The sequence below is a fragment of the Anoplophora glabripennis genome, unplaced genomic scaffold (genome assembly GCF_000390285.2).
Source record: "Anoplophora glabripennis isolate ALB-LARVAE unplaced genomic scaffold, Agla_2.0 scaffold436, whole genome shotgun sequence".
NCBI classification, from domain to species: domain Eukaryota; kingdom Metazoa; phylum Arthropoda; class Insecta; order Coleoptera; family Cerambycidae; genus Anoplophora; species Anoplophora glabripennis.
Window position 1 is genome coordinate 413,823 of NW_019416517.1, and position 11,960 is coordinate 425,782.

Genomic DNA, 11,960 nt, shown 5'->3' on the forward strand with positions numbered 1-11,960 from the left:
TTGTGAGGGGTACTTTATTTCGGTTTTTAGTTGGCTGGGTCCGTGAACGTGTAATAATTACGGGTACTTGAAAAAATATTCGACACGGCGCTCTAACGGAAAAGTTTTTACGGCGATTGGCGGCACGTCCAAGACATAATTTTTTAACTATTAATTATGTAGGCATTATAATAAATTATTTTATTGCTGGATGCGTGATTGTATTGCTAACTGCACTGCATATATTATGTATTTATTGCAAAGCTTATGGTTAATAACCAGGATTTTTCCATAACAGCATATAAAGAAGCTTGTATCTAAATCGTGAATAAATAAATAAATGTTTAAATTAATTACGTTTTAGTGGTAAAAGCATTTTGTAGCAAAAAACAACTAATGTTAATAAATCTGTTTAAAAATACCAGAGATCGTTGTTTACCAGGAAAAATTTAATATACAAACCCATTTCTTTAGTCTTTTACAGGCTTTTTCTATGTCACCTAAATTGTTAAAACTGCTAATCGTTATTTATTTTTTAGTTGAATAAATATGAAATCATTATAATTATTATATCATATTATAAATAAATTAGCTATTAATATAATTTTTAAGTAACGAATACAAAATGACCTCTTAAAATATTACAATATTTTTTTGTATTATAATATCAGTAATATCTACCTATACAGGGTGGTCACATAAGGATACTAAATAGGGAAATTTCGGAAACGGTAAAAAGTACAATATTGGTTTAATTACAAAAAAACTATAACTTGAATAATACACCTTCAATTTTCTTCTAACTTTCATAGATCACTAGAAAAATATAATTTTGCAAAACCCCTTGTTTTATTTTTTTGAATAACTTTGTAACAATGAATTCTATTAAAAGCTTTAAAATTTCAGGTACCTACATCTCTATTATAATATACTTATGTATATTTTGCACTGACTATTAATTTTGGTTCTAAACTATCTAGATTTTTGTTGACGACAGTCAAGTTTCCTTTCCTATCCTGAAGATGTCATATTCAATATTCACATTTCCTGATATTCCTTTATTAAGTAAATTTTGGACAATTGGTCATGGTCAATAAAATAACAAAATATTTAATTTGTTCCAGTCAGTACGTATAATAAGATAAAAATTTTTGTTAATAAGTTAAAATTTCTAATATATTTTTTCAGATAGGTACAAGAAAAAAGTTTTATATCCTAGACGAAAAAGAGACTATTTATTCGAAATATGATATCTAGCGATCTACGAAGGTTACAAATTGAACTATTGCCAACTTAATCCTGTAGGTATTTACTTTTAATTTAGCAACTTCGAAATATTTTTAAAATTTCAAGTATAAAAATGTGCTTTGTAATTTTTCCAAAGAATTTTGCTTTCATTTTCAAAATTCAATACCCGAAGTAACCGTAAGAGCAAATTAATCTTATTTATTTAAATCATGTGAATATACAGGTGTAACTAAAATATTTGGTTAAACTTGAATTGGTAATGTAACCAAAAATGCTACGTTTTTGATATTCGAGGTGTTCGAAGTTAATAAAAATATTTGATAATTTAAAATTTCTAATACATTTTTTCAGATACAAAAAAAAAATTTAAAAGGAATTTATATCCTAGACGAAAAAGAGACTATCTTTTTCGAAATAAGATACAATCATCTCCGAAATTATATTTGACAAACTGGAGTCTAGCGATCTACGAAGGTTACAAAATCAACTATTGCCAACTTTATCAATTGTCCCTCTTACCTGTATTTATTTTTAACTTAGCAACTTCAAAAATTGTTCTAAAGAATTTTGCTTTCATTTTCAAAATTCAATACCCAATGTAAGCGTAGGAGCAAATTAATCTTATTTATTTCAATCATATGAATATACAGGGTGTAACTAAAATATTTGGTTAAACTTTAATTTCTAATGTAACCGAAAATGCTACGTTTTTGATATTCGGGGTGTTCGAAGTTAATAAAAATATGACTTATTTCAATAATATTTTTATATCATTCAGATAATGTAGTTACTTACACAAATATTATTTCTGTCTGACGAATAATTTGTGTTTAAACACTTTTAACAATATTTCCTGGATATTGTCTGATATTTTATTTTTACCAAAAGTTTTGCAACATATATACCTAGTTAAAATATAAGTTTGTAGAGCTTCTGTTACTCAATTACAATAATGAGTCAAATTTAACATAACTTGTAAAAAAATTTCGAAATGACTTAAGTCCACCTCTAAAATTATGCCCCTTGATATAACCTATCTCAGTCGTTTTTGGGTAATCAAAAATTAAAGTTGTATGCAAGATTTAAAGGTAATCCCTTTAACTACTATTCTGTAATAAAAAAATTAATTTTTTATAATTTTGGTACCCTGCATCTCAAATATAAACCTCAATAGTTGGCTATGAATTTAGACGTCAGCAGTTATTGGATAGAGTAGACTTCAATTTTCGACGCAGAATAAATTTATGCCTGAAAGAAAACGGTGATCATTTTGAACAATTTCTATAATTGTATGTTATTTCTGTAGTTTAAGTTCTTTGTTTTTCTATTAAATTACCCTTATTCCAACTTGTTCCTGATCGTTAAGTTTGACTTTTAAATTCACAGCCAACTTTTGAATTTTCGATGATTTTAAATAACAGCCACAATATGTATTATTAGTTATTCGTGTTTTTTGTTGAAAACGTCAAGGTTTTTTGAAAACTACTAACAAGAGTAAGAAAAGTTTTAGAATTAAATTCGCCATAAAATAAAGTAATAATTTTTTAAGTCAATCAACCCTTTAAACTGCTTCAATTCCACTCTACACTGTCGATTAATGTTCCTGGTACAATTGCACCGTGTACCAAATTTACTCAGTTCAAGTATAACTGATATTAATTTTTTTCGAAATTTTAAATCCCACTTTCAAAGCCTATAACTTCTGAGGTGTGCGTTAAATCACCATATTTTGTATAACGCCATGTATTTAATTAGTTACAAATTTTGGAATTTTTTTTATTGGCTACCTACATTTACGTTTATCGAAGATATCAAATGAATTTTACTTATTCTGGGTGCAAATTCAGTTCTCATATTAAATATTATTATATTTTATCATTAAACTTAACTATAATAAATAAAAAATTATAAACACATACAATAAAAACGAGAGGTGATAAAAAACATATTTGATGAAGTAAAATAGAAAATATTGGTGACAGAATCTTGACTAAAGGTTAGTTTTCTATTTAATCAATCCTGGGCACTCACTCATTTTGTTTTAACTTTAATGTTTGAATTTTCTTATACATTTTACTATGTCTTATGAGAATGGATAAACCATTTCTGAATTTTGAATTTGAATTTTGAATTTTGACTCACGACTACGAACAAATATTTTCAATTTTTACTATGCACCAATCGTAAAATGATTTCTTCTTGCATTTATTGATTAAGCTGTAATAACTTAGTAAATATGTACATACAAATCTGATTCAATCTTTCAAACGTGTCCCTCTTTATCTTTGAAACAGTTCATGTTCAATTTCTTTCTAGGAAACAAAATAGAAATAATTAAATGAACTCGGCAAATAGGCATCATAAATTTTAAATTCAGGAAGACGTCTGTGTAAAGGAATGTCAGTCTTCCGAAAAGTAAAAAGAGATCTCACGTAGAGAAGCCCCGGTAACTTTGTTTTAGTATGTGGCGAGATTAATTAGCCCTGTGAAATATTGTTTTATGTAGTACCGAAAGCCCAGAGTCATTCTAGGAAAATATTTCGTTTTATTTCTGTAAATTTTTACCCCGTTATGCGGTACAGGTATTAGAATCTACCCTCCTTTAATATTTTTAAGAGTGATAGCACTATGACACCTCATCTAATGCATCTCTTTAAATAAAAAAAAGTTGGCCACCTGAATCACCAGGTCCAAACCAATAAAGAACAGTTCTAGTGTATAAAAGTAATATTTTTTTTATTTTACGTAATACTAAGATTATACAAGTGTTCCAAAGTATACAGGACTTCTAAAAAAAAAGAACACCAAAAAGTTTTCTGACTCAATACAGCAACTTGAACGGTCTAAGAACATGAGTATTTTAGATTGTCCGCCGGGATGCACTTCAGAATGTCGGTACAAGCATTTTGGATGGCTTCTACATCCACAAAACGCTTTCCTTTCATCAATCAGGCGAATACAGGAAGTGATTGACAGTTTAAACGCGATTTTTAATCAAAAAATCGGTCACAAGTGTCGATTGATGAGATGACACATTATCGTGCAACAAACATTAACTCCACGCGATATTCTGACTGAATACGATGCACAAAATGCTTCAGAACATCAAAATAGAATTGTGCATTAACTGTTTTGCTGTGGAAAGAACCCTTTGTAGACAATGCTCTTGGAATCGTAAAAGCAAATAAACATTCTCTTCACATGTTATGTTCGGCCAAAATGCGATAAATAGATGTTTTCAATACCAATTCCATGAAATTCAATGAAGATTTTGGTTGATCTTTGATAAATTCATGCACAATTTTGATGGAATCTGCGATGATCACGGATTTCAGTTGGTCAACATGTTGTTCATCATCCCCACTACCGTTTTTAAACCTCGTACTCATGAACTCTTTCACGGGATAAACAATCATCACCATAAACTTGGTTCATCCATTGAAACATTTCGGTAAAAAGTTTATCGACTTTCAAACAAAATTAGTTCAATGCTAATTTTTCTATGTAGGTACTGGTGACACAAATATACTGTCACTTTAGACGCAATAGCTCCGCTTTTATTCCTCTAAATGTTATGAAATTTTGACAGTACGTCAGTGAAGGATCTACCTTCCTTCCTTTCTAATTGCCATTAGATGGCCTCAGTAGAAGTACCTATTTTTGAAAAGTCATGTTTACTTTGAAACGCACCTTGTATGATTTTGTATTTTAATTGATTTTAATGTTCTGTTTCTTTATAATTTCGTTTCATGATTTTTGTTCTCTTTAACGTTTTCAACTATTTATCGACTTCAATATCAATCAATTTATTATTTATTTATTTATTTATTTAAAATAAACATCCAACAGGCGATGTCCAACCAATAACAGGATATGTTAAGTCTAGTAATAAAATATAAAAAAAGTTAAAAGGGAGAAAAGTTAACTATGAAAAAATAGAGAAAAAAATAAAAATAGTACAAACTTACAAATAACACAAATATAAAGAACAAAACAAAAAGGCAACAAACTATAAAAGACAGATATGACTACATAAGTAAAGCATTTTTTATATCATTAGACAAATAACAAAAAAGATCGACATTATTTTCTATCTCACTGTACATGGAAACAATTTGATACAATGATGATGCTACTAGGATGTTACTACGTGCTGCGGGTAGACTAAAAACATTATTACTTCTAGCTGACAGTCGTGGTACTTTGATATTAGTATTACTTAAAACACCTGGACATAGCAAAATCTTATGAAGAACTTTATACAAAAACGTTACTTGAAAAACAGATCTTCTTTTAGAAAGGACATGAATATTGAAACGCTCAAGTAATGATCATGCGGAAAACCCTGAGGGGGATATGTACCATCCAATAAGTACACAGCTGATTTCATAAACCTACGCTGTACTCTTTTCAAAGTTTCAATTTGATTAGCATAAATTGGGTTCCAGACTATTGATACATATTCTAATTTAGAACGAATCAAGGTAGTGTAGAGCAATCGTAGTGTAGGAATACTGATAAGGCCTTTGGAATTCCTTATTATGAACCCCATATTCTTGAAAGCAGATGACGCAATTATGTCTATATGTTTTATAAAAAATAATGTAGGGTCAAATGTAACTCCAAGGTCTTTTATGTAATCGGGTCTATGCAATATTATATTATCCAATTTATAATCGAATAGTACAGATTTTTTTTTGTGAATGTAATGATATTACACTTGGAGGCATTTAGCGTTAAATTATTAATTAGATACCACAAACTAATGCCATTAAAAGCATTCTGTAACAAATAACAGTCGGCAATGGTGTTTATTTCGCAAAATAGCTTAAGGTCATCTGCATACATTAAATGGTGTACTTGTAGATCAACCATGACGTCGTTTACAAAAAAAACAAAGAGTAAGGGTCCGAGTATAGATCCTTGAGGCACACCAGATATTTGATGACACTTGTGCGATTTAAAACCACGATGCTGAACAAACTGATACCTATTTTGTAAATTCGATTCAAAAAGTTGCAAAAGCGATTCGGACACACCCATCTATATTGTACAGCAAGAGGTCGTGGTCAAGTCTGTCAAAAGCTTTAGTGAAGTCGGTATAGATAACATCGACGTGTTTCATCTTGTCAAGTTTTTCCCTAATAAACTAAGTTTTTTGGACAAGGTTAGTAACAGTGATTCTGCCCTTAATAAAACCGTGTTGCTCCCACGACAACAGCCCGGACAAGGATCTGTATCTCAAATATTTTGGAGAAATTGCAAATAATAGAAATTAGCCTGCAATTAACCAGTTCATTCTTACTGCCCTTCGTGTGCACTGGACGCACTCTAGATAGTTTCCAACATTCAGTATAACAAGAAAATTTTATTAATAAATTAAAGATAGTTGTTAATGGGGCAGCAAACGCAGAGGCACAGTCCCTTATAAAAAATGCCGGTATTATACTAGGCCCGGTTATTATATTCGGCTTAATTTATTTTATCGCAGCATAGACTTAATCTTGTGAAAAGTTTAATATATTTAGCACATTAGCGTTTGATGTAGGTGTTCGACAATGATTTTTACCCAGTTTTATATAAGATTGTGAGAACAAGTCAGCAAAAGTATTAACTATAGTCTGTGGATCATCAATACTTTGGTCATACGTAAGCATACAAGGAAAGTGAGGTACATTTATCTTGACGTTGACCAAAAACTTTTTGGATTAATTTGTATATTGCTTTCTACATGTTGTACGTATAACTTATAGGAGATGCTTATTTCATGTTTTATTTTTTGAACGCATTACTTTTTTGTTTAATATTTTTAATAATTTTTCCATTGAACCACGGTGGGTAGACCTTTGAACAATATTTTTTCCTTGGAATACAGTCCACAAAAATGTTATTCAGTTTATCATAAAAAGCGTCTAATGCATAATTTGGATTGGTGTATTCATTAAGGAAAGACCAGTTAGTTTTCAAAATAACATCGTCCAAACAGGAAAATTTGCTTTTTTTAAATTAAAGTCATTTTGTTGCTTCAAAGGAAAACTGCCTTTTTTGAATATGTATTAATATTGATAACAATAGCTGGATGATAACGGTTCTCAGTAAGCATAATATCTTGGGCCCTATCTACAATAGCAATACAATCTATGTTGCATAAAACCAGATCAAGTATTTTACCTTGAATATTATTTATGTTATTGAACTGATCCAAGCCATAGAAATTTAAAAATTTCTGCGTGAACTGATAAGTGACAGACGTAGAATTATCTGCAATACAATTGCAATATTCGAGGATATTAAAATCACCTACCAATAGTATATTTGAATTATAAAACTCATTTACAGATAATCGTCATTATTACAATAGGGTGGAAATCAATTATTAACCACATTTTTCAGCATTAGTTAACATAGATGTCACATTAGATATGTTTTTCTAGTTTTAAAATTGATTATATTAGCTTTTAAAAAATCTAGCACAGAAATCAAGTTTACAAGAGAATCATTTGTTTCATAAATTAAAATTACGTCATTATTTTTCTTGTTAACTTAGGTGTCAAATGATGATACATATTGTGGTGTACTATTTTTGGATACAACCCAAGGCTGAGAACCCTCACTTTCTCCTTGGGATTAGTGAGAGAGGAACTAAAATGCATTTTGTAACCCAATTATTTACAGCATCGAAAACAATGTCGTCCCAACTTTAGCACAATGACGTTCCGGAGGTATCATATTGATGAAATTACCTGTTACTTGCCTTGAATATTTTACGGTTATATTTTACAAACTTCAAAGCGTGGTAATGTTTTCATTAAAAACTATGGGTGCATCGCCTTTAGAACGTGATATATTTAGGACTTCGAGGTGCAGTAAAATGAAAACAAAAATTAAATGATCTACGGATAAAAAATGTTTCAGGATAAATTAGTAAACTTTAACTTGTAGCTTAAGTAGAGAAAATAAGAAAATAATGTCCTATTAAGGAATGCCTGGAAGTGGTTTTCGAAATATATGGAGTGTTGAACCATTGCACTTGTTACGAAAATGGCTTCCACAAGTGGGACACCACTGGATATTTTAGAAATTCAACTGCTATTTCTATTGTAGTTTCTAAGAAAAAAGTCTCTTCTGTTTTATTAAAAAACAAATTATTACATTTTCTACCATGCACTTAATTAAACTTAAAATAATTCTAGAACTGCTCTTTTAGCAGAAACAGCTCATTGGTTATCTTGTTCTTTGTTCAAAAACTATTTTAAATATGTATAATGTAGTTATAGATGTCTGCAGAATATTTAGTGCAGTATTTGGCTATTTGTTAGAAGCAACCCAAAGAAATGAAAAATTTCTACGCCAATGATTTCTTCGCTCATTTCATGACTACGTTGTGTTTAAAATCATACCTCTAGAAAAAAACTGTATTGTATAATTTTTTTGAGAAACGCGTAATTCTAGAGAAAGATTTTTATTCTATTGAAGTTCTTGGAATGGTCATATAATTTAAAAAAGTAATAACGCGAAAAGTATCTCTGTTTTTTGTAATAAAAGAATTAATTTTTTTAGAAATTCGCTAATTACACTACCTCATAGGTGGTGCGGAAATGTGTGCATATCATGTAGATGCGACTTCTTCAACTTTTGAAATGGTGATATCTTAGGAATAGTGAATCGTAAGAAAAAAGTATTGGGACAATTTTTGTAGCCAATAATTGCATGATCTGTTGTCTGATCTATTTTTATGACAACACTTACCGTTTACAAGAAAAATGCAAAAAAACGATATTTGGCCTTGAACACATTTTTAAGCACGCATGGGATCGATGGGGACTTTGACATTTTAATTATAATAGTGTACCAAAGACTCATACCTATCAAAAAGCAGCTCTATGCGAATTATTGTAAACTTACCACTATTTTTTGGTCGATTTTGACCGGATTAATCTTCCTCTAGAAAATGTCCAATTCGCACAAAAAAAATAAACATGTGTTTCCGGGAAAATTTTGCTGAACAGTCGTCTGCATCTGTTAATTTTTGCCTAAAAATCAAAATATCTCGGAAACGATCAATCTTAAGTATGGAATGTGCACATGAACTTAAAAATAAATGCTCTTTCCAAAAATGCAATAATACAGGGGGTTCCATTTAAAATAAGAAAGTTGGGATCAACTTCCGGTATAACCGGAAGTACGACGACGTTGAAAATATTTGAACTTGGTAAGCCCCATGACCCGTATCACACCACCACAATTTCAAAAAAATCCTTCCAGCAGTTTCCCAGATATTCCTGTATAGGTTTAGTTTCTTGGCAATTAATTTTCTACATTTGACCTTGATCTGACCTTAACCTAGAGCTAATCGTGTCAAACAGACACCGTATTCAAATTTAACAACCCCAAAAACATATCTGTACATACAATGGTCTTGTCTTTCGAACCTCCCACTTTTTTTGTGGGGCTGTGTTAACTTTTCATTTTACTTTACTTTCTAAATCGCACTACGTAATAAAGAAAAATAACATACCACCGCAGAAAAACACTAGTCGGGCCCTTGCCCAAACCAATGTATTCTAGAGTATTTTGACCAACCCAGTTAATTATTTGATCCCAAGATCTAAATACTCCTTTAGAAAACGTTTTTAGTGGTTTCAAATTGACTTGAGCAGTCACTGGTTGGAAAAACATCAGAGGTTATGATCTCATTGCACCATGCACTAACCCCTTAGCTTAGCTTCATAACCCCATAACCCTACAACTTTATAAACCCTTGTCGTGGGTGTGCGAGAGTCTAAAACCATGAAACTCTGTTGGACCTCATATATTATAGGTCCGGAATTACATTCCTTAACACCGTAACCTGTGGTGTGCACATATGCTGCATACCGCAAGCAACCCTCAATGTATTACCACGAATTTAAAAGGAATTGAGTTTGCTGTAGACCGATGATCTGGGGTATGCAGACTTGTGTAACAAAGTCACCCGAGGTTTTTCTGTCTACAAAATATGGAAACTAAAAAAATGTAACAGTACTTCCTTGACTATGCAATCAGTGATAGTAAGCTTTTGCGATCAAAATAGTTTAAATAACAGGTTGTGGGGTTATGTGGTTATAAGTTAATATGTTACAGGTTTGTGGGGTTATAGTGCAATGACATCATAAATTTACAACAATTTTCCAATCACTGACTGTTGGAAATCGCTTTTTAAAGGAGTTTCTTGATATTAGGGTTAAAACACGAATCGATCCTGGAATTCTTTAGCATACACTGGTCTAATCCACCACCCAGACCATTTTTTATGGCGCTGTGTAATTAGTAATTGGAAATTTATTCATTGCGAAATGTCATACCATCAATTAAGCCTACTCATATAAACCCACCACAAGCCGCCACTGTTCCGAAATGTTTCAGAAAATGTGTGTTTTCAAATTTTAACATCCTATCTCGAAAACCAAATGCTTTCGGACATTTCTTTTTAAAACCTTTTCCTCATTTTGACCATAAGTCATTCAAATTTTAAGTTTGACGAATTAATCCTTTCTAGAAATAAATGAAGCAAAATGAAATTGATGAATATATGTCTACATGGTTGATAATACTTTTACCGTGGTTTGTCCTAAATGAAACACCCTTTATATTAAATTTCATTGTATTTTTAATTATATTTAGTATGTTGTGATCGTATTAAGATTATGTCATGTATCATAATGCATTAATTCTTACAAGTTAAGAAGTTCTAATAATAGGAACCTATTTCGAAAACTGAATAAATATTCATCAACTTCAAGGATGAATCTCAGTACTAGGAAAAGTGCTTGACCTTTTGATAATGTTTGACCTCATCTGCATATCTATTTAACAATATATTTCAGTCTTTATCTTCTACAGGATGTAGCGGCATCGTTGCGTCAAATATCGAGCGGGTCTTTCATCAAAATAAACCAAATAAAAAAAACAACGAGTAACATTCTTTCCTCACGCAATTCCTAACGCCTCTATGAATCTTCAGGAATTGTTACTCAAGAGTGCAGCCTTCGAACTTAGTACAGTGCACAGTAGCTACTTATATTTATTTCGCAACGCGCGAGTTCAATGATTTTTTTTATACAAATAGTGGCCTTCTAGATGTAATTGCTGAACCAACTGCAATGATTCAGTGTATAATCAGTGGTGCGTTGCAATTTTTTCTTTCAAATTACTTATTTACTATTTATAATAGGAGTGTCAGTAATTGACTAATTTTTCACCATTAGGCATGTTCGATGTCTCTTAGATTTAGATTATTGCAGCAAAAACTAAATTTTAAACTTTAAGCCTTTATAAAAGGTTGATGACATTTGAGATGAGATGTTAAATGTTGTTAATTAAGACTACGTAGGTAGCCAGGTCCTTCATTTATTTTATGACAAGTTTTCATTTAATTCCTCTTACGATTTTTCGTAAAATTGTTTTAAAAAAATCTCAGTTTACCATATACTACCAAGTAGATCATTGTAATTGGTTCAGTAAGTAGATACATAGAGGGTCACCATTTATTAAGAAAATCATTGAAAACATAGGTACGGCCCAAAAATATTTAGAGGAGTGTCTAAATATTTTCTAATGTATCTAATAATTTACTTTTAGGAGTTAGATCATTTCCAACTAAAATTTTGGTATTTCTTGTGTGATATTTTGATGTCATAAGATACACGAGGAAAAGTCCAAAAATCAGGAGCATACTAGACCAATCGTCATCA